Genomic DNA, 25,175 nt, shown 5'->3' with positions numbered 1-25,175 from the left:
TCATAAAAGGCAATCAGGTTGGTCAGGCAGGACCTGCCTTTGATGAACCCATGCTGATTGCCCCTGAGCATGATCTCTCCTGCAGGCCCCCCACAGATGTGCTCCTTGATGATTCTCTCCAAGATCTTCCCAAACACCGAGGTGAAGCTTACAGACCTATAGTTACTTGGGTCCTCCTTCCTCCCTTTCTTGAAAATTGGGACAACATTAGCCAGTTTCCAATGCCCCGGAACCTGGCCAGAGGACCATGAATGCTTATACAGCCAGGCCAAGGGCTCGCGATAACCCTATCTATTTGCATTAATCATGAAATGTGTAAAAGATGTGTTTAAAAATATAGGAATTCCAATACATTTAATTTATCTGAAACTCCATTTGTCAACAGTACTGGCTACTGAAAGTTATTGGTTCTGCTTTCTCATGAAGTGCCTTCTGTTTTCTAGTACCAAAAATGCAACTCAAAATGGTTTACATAATAGTTAATTCAGATACAGATTTCTGGAATGACTAGAATCCATTTCAGCCATTTTAGATTTCACAGTAAGTTTAATTTGGAACAGCTTATTTAAAAATAACATGCAATGGGTTGGGACAGTTTTGCCATCAACTGTTTTATATAATCACATGTATAAAGCAGCTATTTTTCTTCTTTACCTTTTTTGGATGTAGTGAACCACGTTTTCTTAGGTGGGGTTTTCTAAAGTAGTAGATAGGACTGGTTGTAGTGTAACTTCATTGTGGAAATGGTTTTGATTTATATCAGAGTAAGTGAGGAGAAAAAACAATCTGTGATTTTCACACATAGGGGATGTGTCTACATGAGATGCTTTACTGCAGATTAGACTAATCTGATGAACAGTAGAGTCAGCATCTACATGTGCAGGGACTTACTACATAGTATGTTAGGCTAATGCTTTTATGATGAGGTGTTTGTGAAGGTGGAGGACTAGTACTAGGGCTATGCAAAGCTTCAGTCCCTGATTGTATTTGGCGGAGATTTGGCCCGATTTGGTGGCCAAATCTCCAAATCCAAATCAAATCAGGAGACTCTTTCATCTCTCTGAATCAAATTGTAACCTTCTGAATTGATTCAAAGAGATTTGGAAAGATTCAATGATTTGAACATAGACACAGCTTGACATGGCTGGTCACTGAGAGTGGGGAGGGTGTGGGGCCTGCCAGAGTGCTCAGCAGTGGACCAGGAAGTGGACCAGAAGTACTTCTGGTCCACTTCCAAGTTCAGCACTGAGCATGCAGGTGCCCCCCCCCAGCTCCTGTGGGATGCTCCATCTGCCCCACCATCTCAGTGTTCATGAGCTGTGCCTGGTACATAGAGGTATGTACAAAAAACATTTAAAGCTGTGTCTATGGTCGAATAGCTGATTCCCCAAATCAGCATTGAATCTTCAGATTTGGATTTGGCTGAAATGAACTGGGGACAGTGATCCAAATCAATGAATCAAATCACTGTCCCTGATTCAGGCTGAATCCGAATCGAATATGGCCCATTTCGCACACCCCTAGCTACTACCAACAAATACACTTACTAGATTAATAGCACATTAGTTAATGCACAGTACCACATGTGTAAATGTTCTCCAGAAGCTCTCCCTTTCCCTCAGCCATGCCACTGCCCATGCAGCACATGCCCAAGTTGGCTCCTATTCTCTGCCTGTGCCTGGGGGGAGTGGGGAGCTAAGCAGCACTGGGACTGGGGGGTGGGAAATGCAGGAGGGAAAAGCAGCAGTGGTCACTATCTACATGTGCAGTACTTAGCAGTGCCTACTGTGTGGTTAATCTACTACCTGTATCTAGTAGCCAGTTGTGCTAAACTAATTTCCTATACATTAAATGTCAGGCACGTGTAGACAGTGATGCTTTACTGTACAGTAGATTAGTTTATTGTGCAGTAAAGCATCTCATGAAGATGCACTGACTGGGTGAATCTACATATGAAATTAGTGTGCCTGAATAAAGTTCTGCTGTTTGTGTTGGAGCTTATTGCTCCTGGGTGCAGTGTTTACACATGCACTCCAGACTGCAGCATGTTGAACTGTGGTGGTGCAGCCCCGGCTGACAGGTAGTCTAGACAGTCAGCCTACCAGCCCAGAGCTGCTTTACTGTGGCTCAACAGGCTGCAGAAAAGCTGGCTGGGGCACGAGTGTGCTACAGTGTGGGGCTAGCTGACATGCATTGTGGTACACTAAATAACTCCACTGTAGGATAGTATTTGTGTCCAGCAGCACTATCCTATGGCAGAGTTAATTAGTTTACTCCATCCTAATAGCACTGCATGTGTAGACAGTGATACTTTATTGCAGAACTAATTAGTCAACTCCTCAGTAAAGCACAAATGTAGATGCCCCCACTGTGTAATTCAGCAGAGGGTAGCCTATTTAGCTGAATACCTGTTGAGGAACAAGATATGCAGTAACATTTTAATGATTTACTGTAAATAGCCCAAATTGTTGTTTAAAAGTTTAAGTCATCAGTTAAAAGCTGTGTGATTAATGGTTGCTTAACAGCTTGGTGTATGTATAAAAATTATGTTGCTGAGTGGCTGAATTCCAGGTATGTTGATTGATTGTGTTACTGGTATGCACATATGTTACTGGGTGCACATAAATTATCATTAGGCATAGGGCTGTAGAAATAATTTTTTTTTTAAGAAAGTTCCTCCATTTTGATTTCTTTGCTATTCAGCTTGATCCAACGCTATTTCCTGTCTTGCACTGCTCTCTCTGTAGTTGTTTCCTTGCTCTCTTTCATGTGACCATGATGTCCCAGGAGTGATAACAGCAACAGCAATGGAAATAATTTATTTTGATATCTTGGTCGAAATAATTTGCACAAAATATTTCTACATTTTAAGCAAACAAAAATTATTTTTAACTTTGCTATGGCAAAACTATTCAGCATTAGGAGTAAATTTTTTTAAGATAAGAAAGGACCAGGTTTGTAAAAATATTTAGGTACCTGACTTCTACTTAATTGTAGACTTGATACCAACAAAGTGCTTGGGTTTATGTCTTCAAAGGTATGAAGTACTAACATAACTTTGACTGTTCGGGGCCCCAGATACTTTTAACAATTTAGTTCTAAGTGACTTGAAGCCCCTGGACTTTCAGGGGAACATGGGATCCTAAGTCACTTAGGCACCTGGAAAATTTTACTTCAATTCTTTAATGCATATAAAGTCCCATTCATCAGGTGTGCTGCAACTGCTTTGATCCATGTTGCTAGTACTAAGTAGCCCTAAACCTGGTATACTCCATCACAGAGGGTGAATCTACACATGAAATTAATGTGCCTGCATTTTCTGGGCAGAAAATTCAGGCTCATCAAAGTGCTCCTGGGCACACATCTGGACATGCACCTGTTGGGAACAAATTTGCTTCTACCTGCTCTGCCCCCCCTGCAGCAGCCAGAGGGAACTCCAGGCTCCCCTGGGTGCCAGCCCTGGTCTGACAAAGAGCACAGGGGTCATTCCTAATCCTGGGTGGGGGGGCAGGGGAGAGCTGTCCTGGCTGTGGGGGCAGCTGCCTTCCAGCTGTGTATATATTGGGACACATTCTGATCACTAAGTGGCTGTGAGGCTGCTGTTCTGCAGCCAGAACAGGTCTTCCTTGCTCCTCAGAGATCAGGACAGGCCCCTATCTCCATGTGGCTGGGAGGCAGCTGTCCCCAGGGCCAGGACAGCTCTCTCTGTCCCACAGAGATTGGAATGGGTCCTGATCTCCACCTGGCTGGGAGGCAGCTGCCCTCACCCCATGGAGATCAGACCTTAGCCAGTCAGCAGTGGCCCCCTGCTGCCTGGGGACACCAGGAGCAAACTGCTCCCAGTCGGGGTCTACATTTGTGCTCCAGCACATTACTTAATGTGCCACCTCTCTAGTACCTGCATGTATTGGTACCAACAAACGATGTGTTAGACTAATTTAGTGCACAGTAATTGACACACACATGCAGACCGTGACACTTTACTGTACATTAGGTTAGTCTAATGTGCAATAAAGTGTCTTGTGTAGACATACCCAGAGGGATCTTGATGAAAACCCAGTAGAACAGCCCTTTTGCCACATGTCCTATGCCTTGTGTCCAGTGTAGGTGAATGGCTAGAGCAGGGGTGGGCAAAATATGGCCTGCAGGCTGCATCTGGGCTGCCAGGCACTTTCATCCAGCCTGTGGTGCCCAGCACTGAATTGTGCCCTGTACAGCCCTTCCACCCATGAGGGTGGGAGTGAGGTGCCTACACCTACCCCCAGCATACCCTATTATGTCTTGCTCCCATCCTTGTGGGCAGAGGGCCTGGCCTGGGTAGGACTGCTGCTTCAGGCTTCCCCATGTCCCACCCGCTCTGGGCAGCAGGTAGAAAAGCAGTGGGGGTGGGGCTGCATCTGGGTGGGAGTATGGAGTGTGGGGCTGGCGGCAGGGCAGAGCCCATGCCCAGGAGCTGGGGGCAGAGTGGAGCTGGGCTGGGCAGGGTGTGGGTGTGAGGGAGGGTTGGTGGAGTATGGGGACCCCTCCCACACTCCCCCATTGGACACAACCCTGGCAGGCAGTGGAGGCAGCAGCAGCAGTAGCAGTGGGGGAGGGGTGCTCATGCTCAGTGGTGTTGCCTGGCTCCAGCCAGGGCTGCACATTGTGGCAAGGAGTACAGCCCCCACCAGGCCATCTGTATGGCCGATGCTCACAGCATTTGCGTGGCACAAGAGAGAAGCCCCAGGCACTGGAGCCAGCTGGAGTTGGGAAGGCTTCCCTCCCCTGCTGTGTGAGTGCTGGGGAGTGTTGGTGATTGAGATGGTCCAGTGCAGGCTTTACTCCTCACTGCAATATGCAGGGCTGGCCAGAGCCAGGCATCAGCACTCCTGTCTGCTCCTGTGCCATAGGGGAAGTATGGCGGGGTCCCCACACCCCTCCTAGCCTCCTTCACACTCCACAAATGACACACACACACACACACACGAGTGTTGCCTGTGCTGACTGCAGGAGAGGACAGTGTGTTCCACAGACCAGTGTGTTCCAGAGCCACACACCCACACCCCACAAACACCAGACAACCCTCCAATGTATCCTATGTCCCTACACACAGCCAACCTCCCTCACAAACTTCCCCCACACCCTCCCACACTCCACGACACACACATCCCACCATACACCCCCCTACACCCCACCATACACACCCTCACACACCACCACATCCTCACACACCACTGCACACACACCTCTTCACTGTACATACACACACCCACCATACACACATACATGCACCCTCCCATACCATACACATACATAAACGGCCCCAGCCACAACCCCTATACAATATAAAATACTAAGAATTTATTTTTGAGTTATTATGCAATCACATCTAGGTACACTACACAAACGCAAATCATGACAAAAGTATTGTTTGTAATAAAATTAGAATATGTTATAGTAGGTGTTTGACTTTTAGTGTATGATTTGGTTTCTTCTGGTTCTAAGATGCCAATCCCCCACTCCCAAAAGGAGTACTTCCCGGGGGCAAGGGGAGGGACTTCTGGTGGCAAAGGTCAGGGTTAGGGGTCGGGCTTCTGGTCCCAAGATGGTGACCAGGGGCCAGAGCAACTGTTAAGGGACAGGGCTATCTATGTGACCCTTGACAGTTCACCAAACTTTGTTAAGTGGCCCTCTGCCCAAAATAATTTCCCACCCTTGGGCTAGAGTGAAAGGGGAGTTGGTCATGATTTCTTTGCACTCCTGATTTCAGGATTCCATTTTTGCCCCTTGGAGATTTGGCAGGAGGAATAAACCAAAGCAGCCTAACAGAGGACCTGCTTAAGGGTAACAAAGGTCTTTTACATCCAGTTTTCCATGGCCTGCTGAATTACACTGCATGCTCCCCAGGTACAGCCCAAACTCTGGGACTTATCATTGTACAATTCTTTAAAGGGAGAAAGAGAGAGAGAGAGAATATGATGTATTGACAACAATGGGAAGTAGAGTGTTTAGCATGTATAAGTCAGTGGTTCTCAAGCTTTTTAGATTCAAGGCACCCTGCAGAAAATGCCAGGTCTTACTTTTCACTTGTTTCTTGACTACAGAAAAATAATAGAGCTGTTCTTCTGTTGCAAAGAACTGATAAAGACTACAACAGGTCAGAATGTTTTTAACTCTATGGATTCCTGGTTGAAATCTCTGGGGTTGTCTTGTGAATCATGTTTGCACACCTAACAGTGCTAATATTTCATGGCACCCACAGCACCCTTGAAAAGATCTTATGACACCCCAGGTTACCATAGCACCTGGTAGAGTATTACAGCTCTGATTAAAGTGGTTAGCATAGACATCTACAGTGCATGACTTGTCCTATTACCCTTGCCAGCATGACTCAGTTATGACTTGTAGGAAGCATGTTTAGCCGTAAGTAGGTCTGTAGATTCATTCAAGATTAGCCTGTCTGCTGAGGTTGCCAGTTGTGCTAGTTTTAGTGAGAATGCCTGTTTACTAGGATCAGGACTGAGACAATTAACTCATTTCACAAGGCCATAAAACAGGTTTCAAATGGTAACTGCTTTCATTCACAAGCTCTGTTATTTGTACATTACTGTAATTTCTGCCTCTCTCCCTATGTAGCTCCACAGCATACCACCCTGTCGATGTTCAGAGCAGTTTGCTGTATGCAGATCGGGGGTAGATTTTTCTATCAGAAATAAATATCTTAAATGATGTTTTCCCTTGAAGATTATTATCATTGTAAAATCAAAATATTTTGCAATTCCTGAAAGCTCAAAGAATATTCTGCGTATGAGCTGACAGAAAACCATAATCAAATTGTCAAGCAATTGCTCCTACTGTGGCAAAGTGAGAATGTTAGATTACATGTGTCAGCATGTGAAGATAAAGACTGCATAGTGAACAGCATGTTGAAGGCTTGATAGGAGATGGGAAGTTTATCGCTGTAAACTGTAACCCATTGTAGACAGTTCTGCTACCTCAGCAGACTTCAGGTTGAATTAAAAACCTTTATGATCAATAAAATGTCTCGATTTTGGCTTTTGGAAAACAGTTAAATTTTCATACCAATCTTATGTGGCCAGTTAAAATTGAGGACTAATTATCGTTGCAAAGGGTTAAGTAATGAAAGAAACAGAATGGTAAGATCTTGCATACATGAGTTATTTATTGAATCTAATCTTATCCCCACCATAATCTCTTCAAATAGGCACCCAAATGCATGCTGCTGTGGTTATTTGAGTAAGAAAAATAGCTCATTTATTCAACATATGCATTGGCTGCTAGTCTGGGTTCTTAGCTATTTAAAGATTTATGTTCAAATTATTTTTCTCCACTTTTTCTGTCCTTTTACCTATTTTTTCTCTGAACTCCTCCGTCTTGCTGCCCAACATGGCTGTTCTGTGAAGCTCCCCTGATAGTATCTCCCCAGGGTGTTTTATTTTGACCTTGGGCCCAATCCTGAAATGTACTATGCACTTTCATTCCCTGTAGATTCAATGAGAATTGATTGTGCTCAGCACCTTGAAGGACTAGGCATGTGGGACATTACACCAGCCTGTCATTTAGATTGTTCCTTGGGGGCAAGAGTGAAATGTGTTTTCAGAGCAGGATATATCAAGGTTTTAGCCAGTGTACTATTGAGATATACGATTTAACCATATAGCTAGAATATTTATCTAGGATTTGCTAAATATTTTTTAATAATTTACCCACTTATACATTATAGGACTATTAATCTGATTTCAATACTATGTAAGATTTTACAACAAATTTTGAAGGAAGAGCAATTAAAAATATGGAAGTAAATCGAAAATGGGATAAAGGCAACATGAGTTCATCAAAGAGAGATTGAACCAGACTAACCTGATAGCTTTCTTTGAAATAATAATGTATGACCTAGTTGTCTAGGTCATACATTATTATTCCAAAGAATAGATGTAGTATATCTTATCCATCTGAATGTTCATAAAGCATTTGTCATAATGTCACCATGACAGTTATTAAGCTGAAATACATGGGGATTTTGGAACGTAGGTAAGGATGATCTGTAAGGTCCCGTCCAGCCCCTGACAACTATGAGACTATGAAGTGGGGTAAAACTGAGATGACGACAAACAGGAAGGAGAGTCTACTGACCAAAGGGAGATTACTGGTGGAGATCCTGAAGGCTCAGTCTAAGGACTGATCTGTGACTTTCATTAATGACTGTGGCACAAAAAGTAGTGTATTACTGGAATCTGCTCAGAGTGCAAAGCTGGGAGACATTATCGATACAGGGCACATTGCTATGAGACACTACGTCATCGTAGCAATGAGCTATGGTGACAGCTCGTTGCTACAGTGGCATAGCATCAGCAGCCATGAACCATGATGCTGACACTGCTGCGCAGTAGCAAAGAGCTTGTTGCTACTGTTCAGTAGGGTCAGAAATGACTGTGCACCACTGGGATGGTGCAGTACCAGTGGCTACTGTGCAATCACCTGTGCAGTCATTTAGTATTTGCTAAAGCAAGTACTAAATGATGCATAGTAACAACTGCACAGTCAGGCGCACATGGAGGCATGCCCACAGAAGAGAACTGGAATATCATGCAGCAGGCTTTGGCTTCTTCTGAAGAGTGGAAAAAAAGAAATGGGATGCAGCTTAACATTACAAAGTGCAAAATCATATATCCATGTAGTAACAAGAATTTCTGGTTTAATCAGCTGGAAACAAAAGAGCAGGAATAAGGGCTGGATATATTAATCTTTCATGGGAAGACTATGAGCCACCAATGTGATGTGCCTCTGGAAAAGATAAATGTGATATTAGGCTGCATCAGGTAAAACATTTCTAGTAGAGGTATGGAACAGTTAATGTCTGTATATAAGGCATTGTATGAACTCATCTAGAACACTGTGTACAATTGAGGTTTTCCATATTCAAAAGAGGAATTAAAAAATTACAGCTGTAAAGAAGGGTTTCTAGGATGATCAGGGAAACAGAGAGCCTTTTACAAAAACAGCCTGAAAGACCTTGACTGGTATAGCTTGGCAAAACAAAGGCTGCTAAAAATGTGACTGCTGCCTGTAAGTACATCGGGGTAAACACCAGGGAGGTGTTTAGAAGACAATGTTGGTACAAGTTCAAAAGGGGGTGAACTGACCATGAATTTATTAGGCTGAAACATTTCTAACTATCAGAGAAATGATGCTCAAGAGCACCCTTCTAATAAGATCAGTAGGGGGCAAAAATATCTATAAATTTAAAGATGAAATTTGATCAGTTTCTGAAAGAAATTATATAATCTGGTTGCTTGCAATAGAAAGTGACTAAATGTCATGACTCAGCAGGTCTCTTTCCTTTCTTAAGTTTGAATGTATGTGTGTATCTTTGTAGTACAACTCTTTACCTAATGAACATGTTATTTCTCAGAACTTATATTTATGTATTATGACTAAATACCTTGATACACTTGGGGGAAGGTCTTTAAAAGGAGGTCTGGGGAGGGGACTGGGTAATGTCTGATCTTTGCTCTGCAGGTTAAAGCACCATGCTTACAAGAAAGATAGATGAAGGTTCAAATTCCTGCTGAAGAAGGGGGAGACTAGGACTTCTTAATTAAGTGCCCTAATAAGTAGGAGAAAGCATGGGAGGGCTGCTTTGCTTTCACATCTACTACACATTATCATTAATTCCTATTTTATAGCACTCTTCATATTTATTCTTTTACAGAGAAGGTATCATTATCTCTACTGTATAACTGGGGAAGCTGAGGCATAGAGAGGTAAAAGACTGGCTGGCCGTAAGTGATGGGCACAAAGGTAGATATCGACTTAAGTCTTTTGAGTCTCATTTCATTTTTATGGTGGTATTCAACACTGAATAAAATCTGCCAGTGCTGCTTTTGGATGTCTCTGAAATCATGTCATCATGATCATGACATCAGAACCCAAACCAAACTTTATATCTACCTGACTGTTGTCATTCCAACCTTGTTGTATGGGTGTGAAACCTAGACAATGCATCAGAAACACCTGAAAGCCTTGGAATGTTATCATCAGCAATGTATTTGGAAAATCTCCGTGTCAATTGGCAGGACAAAAGAATGAATTCCAGCATTCTTGCTCAAGCAAAGGCCACTGCCATCAAAGCCATATTTATATAGTACTAGACCGATTGGGTGGGACATGCCATAAGGTAGCCTGATAACAGGATCCCAAAACAGGTCCTATCCTATACTCTCAACTCATTAATGGTCACCACTCTAGAGGTGGGTAACATAAGAGATTTAAGGACACCCTGAATGCCAATTTGAAAACAATGCAATATTAATATTAATATTAATATCAATAACCGGGAGACTCAAGCATTGAGTTGTCTCCAGTGGTGCTATGAAGTACAACACTGAACAAGTCAACCATTTGAGCAAACTTACTTCACTATGAAGGCAAATAGGTGAGAGAGACAAAGGTAAAGAGCTGTGGCCCAGCATCACCAAGATCCACTCCTTCCTCCTAGAAGTGTATGCCATTCTCGGATTGGCCTCTTTAGTTATCTCTGTACTCACTGATGACCAGGGATCCAGGTTTTCTGTTTCCCACACAAAAACATGGAAAAATATGGATTTTCCCCTTTACAGGAGAAAACTGCAGGAAACCACAGGTTTCGCCTTGCAGGCTGGCAGCCTGCTTAGAGCTGCTTGGGGCTGCAGGGAGCGGTGGAGGCAGGAAGTGCCAGGTACATGTGCATGTGCACACACAAGTGACCAGTATACAGCTCCGTATGGTGGTGGGAGTAGCCCTGGCATTCTGATACAGGTAAGTGCAGGGGTGGAGGACCAGGGTTTGGGGACTGTCCAGGGGGCTGTGTGGGGCATATGTGTGATATATGTGTGTGTGTGTGTGTGTGTATGTATGTGGCAGGGGTATGTCTAGGCACTGGGGTTGTGGTGGTCTGTGGCAACACTCAGTGCAACTGGTGAGCCCAGCTCTGTGCTGCTTCCAATAGGGCACACCTGGAGGTTCCTGCCCCTCAAGCAGGGGAAGGGGGTGTCCTTTGGGGGTGGTGGGAAGCGGTGTACCTGTTGCCCATGCTCTCAGGGGCAGGGGTGGGGCAGTCAGGAAATGCTGCATGAAGGGGGTGGGGCATGGCCAGGCCCTGCAGCTCCAGCCCTAGGTGGAGGGTGCCATAGTTGCCCCCACCTCCTCCTTCCAGCCTGCACTGGGGATGGACTCACTCCTCGGCTGCCCACAAGAGCTGGAGGTGCTGCAGTTACCATGTTCTGGCCTGGTTGAGATAGGGACTGGAGCCCCTTGCTGTTTTCCTGCTGCCTGCAGCATGGCTAGGCCAGAGCTATGCTTCGCTTTATGCTGTTGCTGTTGAGCGTGGTGCTGGTCCTCCTGACCCCACCACACCACGCCATACCATACCATGGTCCAAGCCCCAACCCCAGCCCCAACCCATGGATCAGGGCAGTATGTCTGTCTGTGGATCACAGCCACTGCCTGTGTTTCCACATAAGGTGAGCTGCATACACCTCATGATGGAGGCCATCCCCACTGTGTCCCACAGGCGACCATCCAGAGTTTGTGTAGAGCCCGATGGGGTGGGGAGCAGCTGAGGGCCCCACCTGCAGGGATGGGGGTGCAGGGGGCTGTAGGTTAAAAGTAAGGGGCACCAGCAGGGACAGGGGGCTCTGGCTTGGGAGTGAAGGTCACTGAGAGGGGTGCAATGGACTGTGGGTCAGGAGTGACTGGCTGGGGGGGGTGGGGAACTGTGGGTTGGGAAGGAGGGGCACTGGCAGGGCTGGGGGGACTGTGGCTATGGAGTGAGGGGCAATGGCATGGGCAGGGCACCAGCATATTAGGGCTGCTCAGCACCACAAAGCAGCAGGGGGACAGTCACACCTGGACCCAAATATCGTGGTGCATGAAGGGGCAGGAGGAGCTCTGATTTTCCATGATAAGACAAACAAAATCAAATGCCAAAATATATAGGTATTTAGAATATATTGTATTATAATGATTGTGGCACTGGTAGGTTTCCAAATTGCTTTAAAACTGTAAATATATCAATAAAACATTGTGTTCATATATATAGCAGCATTTATTTTAATCACAGAAAAACATGGATTTTGGTTTTTCTATTAAAGAATTTGGGGTTTTTATCAGAGAATTGGGGATTTTTAAACAGAGACAACCAGGATCCCTGCTGATGACTTCTGTATCTACTGAAAGGCTGTCATCTTCACATCAAGGGATTGCTGCCACCAATAATTTTTCTCTCTACTTGACCACACTGCCTTGCTTCTCAGGGGCTGAGCCACTCCATTATTGTGTGTCAAACCAGCCTGAAGAAAGTGGTATTTCCCTCGCATAAAAGTATTTTGAGGGTTTTTTCTGAAATAATATGATTCTGTAATGTAGGGAAAATCCACTCTCTACAGTATAGTATTCTAGGGCAATGTATAGGTTTTGACAAAGGAACAAGGACATTCAGATTTAAGATCAGACTTAATACTTGTTGAGGATTTTAAATGATGTTCTTCAGTCTTCTGAAACTTTTGTTTACTAGCAATTTGCAGGTCTTTCCACTTGTTAATTAGTATTCATTGCTGGTCATTGTCTCCCCATCCCATAGGATTTATCAGCTTTATTCCAGTAGACAAATGCATTCCTTTAATGAAAATTTGTTGAGTGTCTTACTTGAAAACCGCAGTGTCTGATCACTTTCATGTATCACGTACGCTTAAGTAATGAATTCCCATAGGCTCCTTTCTACATGTCTTCACAAGAGAAGCTGAAAATAACCAAGAATTAAGTAACAATTAATATTGCTTTTAACTCTTGATTCAAAACTGCTTACTTGTGATTTATTTTTGCACAGCTCTCTAAACTGTCTACCTAAAAAGACATTTAATATGTCTGTTGTATTACTAGTAAGGATATCCTGCCAAGGGCTATTATGATGATAAAATAAATGACAATGGTCATATTTTGCCAACAGAATATTGGATCACAACCTTTTCCTTCAGCAGTTTTCACAATCACAGACTAAGCTGAAGGTGGGCTGTGTATAATGAAAGGACTTAACCTCAGCACACATTCTTCTCTATCCAGCATGCATATCCCTTTTTTAAAGACCTTGTACACACATTTTCAAGGGATGAATCTTATACAAGAAGCCCTCCATGTCCTTGGCCCTTCAATTTCTTTGGTAATTACCAGGTTGATTGCATTAGAAGAATATCTTTGTTGTACCATTCAAGAAGGAGGCTTTGTTGTTTTACATCTTAATAATTTATCATGCTCTTGATAAGAATTCTAAAAGATTGGTCAATAAAAATAAACAGTCACAGAGAGACAGCCCTTTGACGCCAATTTTGTTAATTTTGCAGCAACTGAATCAGGCTTCTGCCATTACAGCTTAAGATGCAGAACTGCTGGGTCATCATTTTGGAGAAGTTAGTACTGCCAAGTCGTTTACAAAATGACCTGTGTATTAATTAAAACCTTTAAAACAATAAAACAGAACAAACAAAAATATAACTCTTCCTGTTACATAGAAGGGAGGAAGAAACCCATAGCGGGCAGAAACCTCAAACATTCGTATACAAGTTGCAAGCTATCCTCTAGAACATTAAAAGGGGAGGAGAGGATAGTAAATGTTTTGATAAATAATCAAAGTTAGGAATGGGCAGACTAGTTCAGATAAAATTAAACCCAACATGAACCTCCACTTAAAGCTTAAATAGTTTGAAGGGTTAAAGACATATAATGAACTTTCCCCTCCCTTTTTATATGCCTCACTACTTCCAAGTTGAAATGCTGCAAGTAAGATTGTGCTCAAGAGATCATTCCAGTCATGTTACCAGGGCTAGGAATATGGAAGTTCTCCCTGTGAGATACCAAACATTATCTTTGTTCCATTCCTTAACTTCTTTTTATCACTTTCCTCATGGGGTATTTGGGATAACAGTATTTAGTTACTTTGCAGGATTCATTGTTTGTAAAGATCTTTGAAGACGAAAAGTGCTATGATATACAGACTCTGCTCTGTGGTATTTAACAGTTATGCAGTGGAGCTCCTGGAGGAAGCTAAGTAGCATTGAGTGGCTGGAGTACAGCCACTCTTAAACCTTTGGAACAGGTGCAGTTTGTACTGTTCCTGTATAAGGACCAGATCTGTTGTTTGATCCAGGATGACTGAAACTCTGCAGGCACATCTACACGTGCACTTTAATGTGCAGTAGCCTATTCTACTGTGCATTAAAGCAGCACATAAAAAACCATGATAATACACGAATGCACAGTAGAATAGGTTACTGCAGATTAAGCGTCACCTAAAAAGCATGCATTTGCACTACTGCACATTAGTGCAGCTTAACACACATTTATTTAGTACCTCATATTGGAGGTACTAAATTTAATGTGCATTAGGAAAAGCACATTGACGCACATGCAGTTTTGCTCTGCACACCCTCTGAGGAGCTTAACATTAGTGGTTATATTATTTAGGGTCAAGTAATCCTTGAATGTGAGGGAGCAGGAGAGCTGTGATTATACTCAGTTCTGGTTAAGGACTGTGAAATTGGGAAAATAAGTACTGGATTGTAAATGAACATTTCTTGTGCAGTACTGGGTGCCCCACTTAGTACATATCAATCCAGGCTGTCCAGAGGGTCAGGTAAGTGTGACTGGAGGGATATGTTAGATTCCTAATTGTTTCAGAGATTTGAGAAAATAATATTGGAATCCCAAAAATCAACTTTCAAGAAAGGTCTGACATTGCAGAATAATGCTAATTTAGCATTATTGAATGTGAGATACAAGTAAAAGAATAGTTGATTATCTTAATTATTGTAGGAGAACATAGGACTAGAGTCTCATTTTCTAGATTCCTGCAGGAGGACTACTGTAGGTCTAGATCCTATTTTTATTAATGCTAATGTAAAACCAGAGTTGTACCGCTGAAATTAATGGACTTACTACAGAATTATGCCAGTGTAACTCAGACAGAGTTTGGTCTGAGGTTGTAAGAATTCATGTAATATTATTCATACCTACAGGTAACCATGCAGCTATTATTTTACCATTAAAACAATGCAGCTATATTATCTGGTGCCATTCCTTTAGACACACGCTGAAGCAGCTTGTGCCCTGAATATCCATCCAGGAGGAAATATCTAATCAGATATGACTTGGTGAAAATTTAATTCCTGGAAGATACATATTTCTTGTAACGGTTTACTATGTGAATAAATGGGAAACATGGTGTACATCGTCCCCATGTTGTTCCTGTTTTCTTACTTAATTGTCTAAGGATGGAAGAAAACCAGATTGTTTCCATCGTATTCTTGCTCAGAACAGAGCACAGTAGGCAGGCATAGTTTTTATAAAGAAGAACATCCAAAACAATAATATTTAAAATATAAGAGGAAGATGTACTTTTGAAACAGATTATAGCCCTGAAAAATTATTTTGATCACAGAAAAAAAGAGCATCTTAATGAAAAGTGTTCTCCAGCAGTACTGTTAAAATAAGTCTTCCACACCCACTGGCTTTTTTTTTCCTTTCTGAGAATATCATAAAAGTGCTGGCCACCATTCAGTTGATTTCCAGATCATGTTGTCACTTAATGCTTTAATTTCTTTAAAATGGTTTTATGCTTCAGCAATATAGGTGTGCTGTCAATATAGGTGTGCCTTTTTTGTTGCATTGCTAGAGAACTTCTTTTCCAGGTTTGCAACCCAATAAGTTGTGCATTATGAACCAATATAATCTAGCTTCATAAAATAGCATTATTGAAGAGGCACTCTGTATGATTTCAAGTGCTCACTTTACTTACATGTGACTATTCTCATGAGTAAGGAGAGCAGGATTTGAATCTCAATACAGTAATGAACAATATAAGGGTCAGGGTCTAATCTCATTTGCAATTGTGTAAATGTAGAGTAACTCAACAAAAGTCAATGAAGTTGCTCTGGATTTACATTGGTCTAACTGAGATCAGAATGTGATCCAATATCTCATGAGTAGGTCTCTATAAGACTCAAGACACAGATAATATTTTCTAAAGTACTAGATTGTCTTTTTCATTGTAGGGCAAAGTATTTAAGAGCCTTAGAAAGGAAACACAACTGGGATTAAGTCATTTTCAAAATATGCCTGCACATTTTGTCACTATAATTATTTGCGTTGTCTTTTTCAACAGTGTTGTTCCTTTTGAAGCATCCTATTCTATTTGATAAAAATGAAGATGGTAAACAAGAGGAAAATTCCCTTAGCATTTTTTTTAGTAACGGTTATGGCAATTTTAAAAATCTGTATCATGCCAGTCTGTGTTTTAAAGTAATTTGAGAACATTAAAACTAATCTTACGGAGACAATAATAAAACATGGCAGAGCATTCAAGGAACACTGAGTACCACACAATGGAAAATATGTGGCTTGATTCTGATTTCACTTACAGCAGTTTAACTGTTGATTTGAAGATACTTCTGATTTCAATCTATTCAAGTTTGAGACTCTTAGGGTGCCTCTACACATTGTTTTACATCACTGTAGAGATACATGACATCACTGTATGCTGCACTACGGCGATGTAGTGATCCTGTGAGTCTACACATGATCAGCAGCTACGTTGCTGTAGCGCTGCGCTCCCCCATTTTAGCATGCTGCTACAGCGATGTAGTAGCAAAAAATAACTGCGCCAAATGCACATCACAGTATGGGCAGTTATTGCACCATGCTTTAGTACTTCCAAAAGGAAGTACTAAAGCACAGCGCTGTAGCAACATTGTTGTACAGCAATGTGTAGATGCGCCCTTAGAGTCTGGTTGGGTTTGGCAAATTGGAATTGCATCTGCCTTTGACTGGTGTGTTAAATCCAGTTTTTTGACAGTGAAGTAGTCTTTAGAGTGAGCTTTAACATCTCCTATTTACCTATATTATCTGTGGCAGAATTAGGGGCTGTAATTGCACCCTTCAAGGCTGAGTCCAAAGCCTTAATATGGAGCAGGCACTGCAAGACCACTCAAGCTGGAAAGGAGAACAGCTTAATCATACTGTGAGCTTTATAGGTACTGGGCTTCATGTTGATCTCAAAATTGCTCTGTTTGGGCTCCTCAGGCCCTCTATGGACTGCAGCCGCCAAACAGGACCACTAATGTCACTAATCCCCCTGCTCTGGGTGTGAGCTCAGAGTAGGGGAGGGTTAGGACAGTGGACAAGCACTACATAGGTAACTGAGCTATAAGGGGATAGGCCTAGCCAGCCTATGAGTTTTATAATGGCTGTAGGCTGCCCTGTTGAAGGGTTCTCTTTGGTATCCTTAGAAGGGTAAAGCTGGATTTCAGTGTATTGCTTGTTATGATGGTTTAAACTGAGTAATGTATTTTTTAGGAGAGAGAGGAGAGGACGAGTAGGTTTTGGGGATAACCTGTGGGAGGTATGGATTTGGGAGGAATAGTAAAGGGAGGGGACTCTGATGATTTTGAGGTGGGGGGGTGAGTAGGGATGGGAGTGAATATTGGAGATGGGTTGGGGTGGCGTTGTCTTCTTTTATGGAGGTAGTGAAAATGGGTTGGGAAACAAAGTTGTGTTGGGCAGGGAAAAATGTCTCCTAGATCAGAGGTGAGGGAGAGGACTCGGTGAGGTGGGGTGAATTGCTTTTTAATTTGGAAGGTACTAGGGTGGGGGGGAGCAGGTTGGTAAATTTTGAATTTTCATATTTTATTCATTTTTATAAGGTTTTTCCTGTCTTTTATTATAAGCCACCCTAAGCCTTTTTGAGGAAAGGAAACATATAAAACTAATAAATACATTAGTTGATCAGAAGGCCATTCTCATGTCTTTTGCTTTGGTCAATAACTAGCCTATGGGCGTAGCTGTCATGCACATACATAGACATCATAGTTATTATCTAACCATGCAGAGCCTAGCTGTCACCAGACCAAATTCACCCATGATTTACTTTGGCAGTGTCTATATGGGCTTTAATGCGTTTTTCTTAATGCACATTAAATCTAGTACCTCCAATGTGGGGTGCATTAGGCTGCCTTAATGATCAGCAGTAAAAGTGCACACTTTTTTTAGTGATGCTTAATGCAGAGTAGCCTATTTTACTGCAGATTAGCATATTTGCACTTTTTAATGAAATGCTTTAATGTACAGTTAAATAGGTTACTGCACATTAAAGAGCGTATGTAGATGAGCCCACTGACTTCTTTCTATGCAAACCAGGAACAGGTTCCTAGTTGTGAAAAGTGTCAAAGAGAGTTTGTAGAATAGGTTTTGGCAAAAAAACTATATTTGGAATTTCTCTGTAAGGGATACTGATATACTCATAAAAGTGTGTGGTACTGGGCAGGAGGGGTAGGCAATGGCCTAGGAAGCCACTGTTCATAGCTGTATGGCTTCTTATGGGACATCCCTATGAGATAACACTGTTCCTGGTCCATAGTACTCCTAAATTGGTGCAAGGCATAACCCTTCACAGAGGCTGATTCCATTGAACTCAAATACAAGTTGTTTTAACAGGAGTTAATCTAATCAGCTGGGTCAAGTTCCTAAACTAGGGTTCCTCTTGTATGGGCTTTGCTTATCTTATTTAGCAGAGCACTTGAATAGGAATGATGTACAGAATGATTCCAATCCACAGGAACAGTGGAATATACAAGGGCGCAGAATGCAAGTCCACAGAAAACCTTTTCCTACCTGAACTTAAAGCAACAGGAAATGGAGCAAGAGCAGGATGACTAATAATTAAAGTTGGTCATGATATTAACAAGTAAAAGCACTGTGAGTTCAATATAAGCTTTGTGTTTTACCACTTTCTTTAATCTTTCAGGAAGGACCAGTGGAGCAGACATGAAAACACAGCATGACATAAAACTGGGGCTATGAAAGAAGCATAAAGAGAGAGATGCATTAGAGTTCATATTGCCCTAGTCATAGACATGACCCATTGTGCTAGACACTGTAATGATATAGAACAACCACATGAACCTTATATTGGAGAGTTTACAGCCTGTGTGAAATTCAGACACTGCAGAAGGCTTTATCTTTCAGCATGGTAGGTACTCTAAGAATTTAACAACAATCAGCCTATATATATAGAGCCTTGACATGGTGTAAGGCAAAATGAAAGTGGCATTTGCATTGACTTGTCCTCAGTAGGGGTGTGTGAAATGGGCTGTATTCAATTTGGATTTGGATTTGGCTTTGGCTGGAATCAGGGTCGACTGGTTGATTTCGGATCACTGTCCTTGATTCAATTTAGCCAAATCCGAATCTGATGATTCGATGCTGATTCAGAGAATCAGTGATTTGGCCATAGACACAGCTTTAAATGTTTTTTCTACATACCTCTAGGTACCGGGCATGGCTTATGAATGCTGTAATGGTGAGGTGGATAAATCTTCCCAAAGGCGTGCTTGGATAAAGCATCCCCTGGCATGCTTGGCGGTGAACCCGGAAGTGGATTGGAACTACTTCTAGTCCACTTCTGGGTCTGCCAAGGAGCACACTGGGGCTCAGCAACTGGCTGCAGGAGGACCCTGGGTACCCCCCCAGATGGCACCAGTTGCTAAGTTGGGGGGTTACGGGGTGGACTGGAAGTGCTTCTGGTCCACTTCTGGGTCTGCTGCTGAGTGTATTGGGGCCCCACCTCCTCGTGCTCTTGTGGGATGCTCCATCCACCCCAGCATTGTAGCATTGATGAACTGCCTGGTACCTTGAGGTATGTAGAAAAAACATTTAAAACTGTGTCTATGTCCAAATCTCTGAATCTTTCTGAATCTCTCTGAATCAATTCAGAGGATTCTGATTTGATTCAGAAAGATAAAAGGGTCTCCTGATTCAATTTGGACTGGGAGATTCAGCCACTTAATCAGGCCAAATCTCCGCCGAACTGAATCGGACACTGAAGCTTTGCACAGCCCTAGCCCTCAGCAGACACAGTGAGCCTGATTCTTACTTTTGTGATGGCCAGAACCAAAAAATTAATAAGCAATAAATATGTGCTTCTTGGAGGCATTTGGAACTTTGGTCTAATATGAAGCTTGTATTTTTGTAACCCGCAAATGTAACTTGTAACTGTTTGTGGAACTGACTAGGCCTCAAAGACAAAGCTCTAGCTGTGAAATTAGCTGACCTAATAGCTCTTTCTTCTCAGAATTTAGCTTTGATGATGATAAAAACTGAATTCAACTGCCCAGCTTACCCAGTACATTTCAAGAAAGGACATCTCAAAAAAACATAGAGAGTTTTGAAGGGGCTGGATTTAGGCGGGATAATGTTAATTTTAAACCTGAAGATGTTGTGTTGCAATTTGCTTATTGGATAAACCCAAGCTTGGGCAGTAACTTATTATAATAATTTCTAACACCTTTTAACCCCATAGGATAACAGCTATAAAGCAATATTATGAATGGCTATATAACTAAAAAATTAGCATAATTAGAATGTAAAAGAACACACACTTCATAGTAACCCTCAGGAAGGATGGAACACAAGGGTCACTGCTGTCCCATACCCCCACGGATCTCTCTTACTCCCTGTGAGAGTGAGGACTAGATCCTGACTGAGGGGCTTCCACCGGTATCCTTCAGGCAGCCCAGTTCAGAGACGTCTGAGTTCTCTGATTCAATTTGCTGTGCATCTTCTAACCGAGGGACTATTGATAAGTTACTAACCAAGTGGGAACTCTTGGCTAATTTCTTTATCTGTTTTATTATCACCGTCAATTTTAATCTGTATTGTTATGTTGTCTGCTTATTAGCTTAACCTTTTTATTAACTATTATATAGGCAAACTCTATCTTTTGTTGTCATAAGTAAAATTCATTCCTTTTCATAAGTGAAACTTGTCATTTCTTTCCTTTCTAACATCACCTTCTCAATCCTGAACCAAAAAGCCCAGTGGCTAATAAAGTTGCAGTGCTCAGTCGGTCTGCAACTAAATTGATATACTCACAGTGTCCAGCTGGCCTGTGACAACTTTATGTATAGAGGTATTAACTATGGTGGCTTCACTGGGGTTCTAGCTTATTCATAATCAGATAACTGAAAGCAAATTTTATTTTGAAGACGAACGAGATTTTATCAGTTGTATATCAAATACAATATTATATTACCTTGAAAAAGATACACATGCCCATTGTAAAAGGAGAAGTAACATTGACAGGTTTCATTTTTCCCCCCTTCTGAGAACATGTAACATAGCTGACAGTTCCTTTCTGTTTTTCACATAGTTCTCAGTGTACACAATGGGGAGATGGAGCCTTTTGTTCTTCCCTTGATTGTTACCTTGTGATTCTTGCACAGTGCCTTTGTTGAGAGCTTCAGGGGGAGACAAAAAGGGTGGTCAGAATAAGTAGGGTCTATATTTAGTTCATAGCACACACAGAATACACAGTGCATTAATGTCCAGCTTGTGTCCCATTTTTATTTTTTCCCCTTTCTTTTATTTTACTAAACACAAACTTAAGCCAGAGCTTCCTTCTAAGTTTTTTGTTTCTAAGATTTATGCCTGCAATAAGTCTTCTCACTTAGAGAAATCAAACAGTTCCTTTCATACTTTTCTATTGGGGATAATGAGAACCAACCATGTGGCTGAAAGCACAAGATAGAAGAACCTTGCAGTTCCAGGCAATGGCCTCAAAACATTACAATCCATTATAAATGATCATGGACAACTTCTGCTCTTTGCTCTTTCTGCTGCTTGCGTGAGGTCTGGCAGACACAAATTAACAGTATGCTCTAGAATGTTCTAATATTATGTCCAGTTTGCCTTCTGTAACAAGATGGATGGCTCAGGGGCTAGAGCACAGCTGCAGGGGATTAGAGGGAATATCCTGCCTGCCTAGGAGCACTGGACCAGCTGACAGGGATGATTGGCTGGCCCTAGAAGTTAAAAGCTCCCAGGGAGAGTAGCTGAGGGAAGGGAGAGAGGAGGTTGGTATGTTGAGGGAAAAGCATAGAGCCTGGGTTGCTTTCCTCTCCTAGATCTGAGGAGAGACCAGAGGATTTGCTTTTGTTTGTTATTTGCACATTTGCTTATGTTGTTGTTTGCTTTCTTTGCTGTGGGGACAAGCTTTCTACATGTAAAATAAATGGACTGGAAACTTGAACTATGAGTTGACTGGCCTTTATGATGAAGCTGTCTCCTGGGTTGAGCTAAAAGAGGGGCAACCTGCTCTACCATCTAAATCCTTATATACAGCATCTCAATGACATACTTGCCAAATAGCTAATCTTTTTATTAGCCAGTTAAGCATTTTTAATGTTTTTTCATTATCTAATGTTATTTTTCATATATCCAAGAAGAAAATCTAACTTAAGAGAATATTTAAAATATGTTTTGTCATGTTTTACTCTTAAATATGTGTTATTTCTCTTGGATACTTTTGAGTGAATACACTCCTTTGGTTGTAGAATGGTGTATGTGCATAAATCATGTTATCTTGTACTAAAGATACAACTCCCCATGTCTCTTTGTAGCCTCTGACACCTTTCAAGAAACACATACAAAGAAGATGACAAATTTTATATTCAGTTCTTTCCCCCCGCTACAGTATATGCCAGACTGATACTAAGGCAATTTGTAATGTACAAAATAAAGACACGCCTTCTTGCCTTGGAGCTCTTACCTCCATGATTAGCTTAGTTCTCTCTCTTGGAAAATATACTTTTACCATATTTACTCAAACTAGAAGGTGACCCACTCCCCCACACACATACTTAACATGTGTGGGGGAGGGGACAGTCGTTCACCTTACAATCAAGCATGAGTCAGTGTGTGTGTGTAGAGAGGGGCAGACGACTGCTGTGGCTCTGACCCAAACCTGAGGCTAGGGCTGGATCTGGAGCTTCTGTCTGCCACCCCCACTGTCTCTGCATGCCCTGACATTTCTCCTTTGCAGCTTCCCACTCTCCCCCTATGCCACTTCTTCCTCTCTCTCCTTCTCTTCGTTATTCCTCCTTGTCTTTGCTCCATGCTGGCAGGCTCCAACCCTGGTGCAGCCTAGGGCATGGAGCATGGCCTCTGCCCACCTCATGGCAGTGGCATGGAGCCAGCACTGCTGTTCCTGCCTGGCCCCATACTAGCAGCACTGGCTCCCCACTGTTGCTGCTATGGGGCTGGGCTGGAACAGCAGTACCTGCTCTATACCACTGCTATGGGGTGGGCTAGAGCCATGCTCCATGCCCTGAGCTGCAGCAGGAATGGAGCCTACCAGTACAGAGCAAAGGTAAGGTGGTGGAGCTTAGGGGTAGATAGGGGGAGAGACTTTGCTGGGGGGAGATGGGTGGAGTAGGCACATGAGGCTGTGCATGGCAGAAGGATGGAGAGGGGAGAAGGGGGGGCAGGGGAAGGTAGAATTAGGGCAACCTGTGGCTGTGGGAGGCCGGGAACAAGGGGGAGTAAGTGGGGGGGGTGGGGTAGGCAGCAGGGGATGAGCTGCCTGCCTCTCTCACTGTCTTCTCTACTGCTTCCACATTGCCTTCCCTCCACTGCCTGCCCTATCATATGCCCCTCCACTGCCTCCCCCACTGTCTGCCCCCATCACCTGCCCCCTTACATCTCCCCTCATCACCTCTCCCCCCACTACCTGCAGGGATGGATTTAAGATGCTTCTCTAATAATTAGATTTCAAACATGGAAAATTGTAATTAATTTATAAATGTTCTGTGTATAGAATTTAAGTATTGGGTGGGGGGAGGGTGTTATCTTACATTTAGAGTTATCTTGTATTTGAGTTTATATGGCAAATAAAATGTGATCTACAGTCTTTGAATAGAAATATTGTGAAAAAATGATCCAGCCTCAAATGACCTAGACAAGGCAGGCAAAGAGAGGGTATGTAGTTTATTGGATAGGCAGGAGAGCTAAGAGTCAAATCATCTGGGTTCTTTTAGCAGCTCACAGATCTCAGGAAAGCCATTTGACCTCTATGTTTTCCACTCCTCCCCTTTGTCTATTTTATCTATATAGACTGTGAAATTTTCAGAGCATGACCTGTTATTTACTGTGTGTTTGCTCATGGAGTTGTTGGGACTTGATAGCAATTTGGACCTTTAGTCACTACAGCAGCACAAATAACATAGTATAAAGGGTGGCATGATATTATAGTTATGATAGCCTGGGAAAAATGTGAGAGACAAAGCTTTTTGTGGGTGATTTTTATTGAACCAGTTGTATAGCTGGAAATGACACACACATGCTTCCAGGTATCACATACATACACAAATCTTATTAATCAGATTTGTATTTCTCATTTGGTTCAGCAGGAGTGCCCTATCATGGTTGTTGGTTATGCTTTAGATATTACTATAACTAGAGATACGTTTAGGAGTAAAAAAGAATGATCTGCTTATTGGCTATAATAAACTTCTGTTGTATTTTTCATATTTTTTAACAACTCAAATGTACATTGATCCTATTAAATAACTTTTAAAATCTTGTGTTAGAGAAGCAGTGGTACCCAAAGGCTGTCAATATCCCTCTGAAGTATATAGATGATCCTATAAAAGATATCACTTGCTTTCACCTCTGCATAATATAAACTCTTTAAGAAGATCATCATGGAGCACATCTGTGATGGGCCGGCCTCAGGGATGATGCTCAAGGGCAACCAGCACAGTTTCATTAGGGGCGGGTCATGTCAGACCAACCTGATTGCCTTTTATGATCAGGTCACAAAAGCATTGGATGCAGGTGTCGCCATGGATGTAGTCTTTCCGGACTTCAGCAAGGCCTTTGACACTGTCTCCCACCCCATCCTCATTAAAAAATTGGGCGACTGTGGCATTGATTTCAAATTGGCTGAAGGGTCATACTCAGAGGGTGGTGGTGGTGGACAGGTCATATTCGACCTGGGGAGAAGTGGGCAGCGGAGTCCCCCAGGGCTTGGTCTTTGGACCCATGCTGTTCAATTTCTTTATCAGCGATTTGGACGATGGGGTGAAAAGCTACCTGTTTAAATTTGCTGATGATTCCAAAATTGGAGGTGAGGCGAGCACGCTAGTAGGGAGGGAAAGACTGCAGCAAGTCTTGGATAGGTTACAGGGGTGGGCTAACAAAAACAGGATGCGCTTTAATATTGACAATTGCAGGGTGCTGCACTTGGGCAGTAGTAACCAGCAGCACACTTATAAGATGGGAAACTCCCTTCTTGAGAGCACAGAGGCAGAAAG

This window comes from Crocodylus porosus, unplaced genomic scaffold (assembly GCF_001723895.1).
Source record: "Crocodylus porosus isolate Cpor-Errol unplaced genomic scaffold, CroPor_comp1, whole genome shotgun sequence".
Classification (NCBI taxonomy): Eukaryota; Metazoa; Chordata; order Crocodylia; family Crocodylidae; genus Crocodylus; species Crocodylus porosus.
This window is presented reverse-complemented; position numbering follows the sequence as displayed.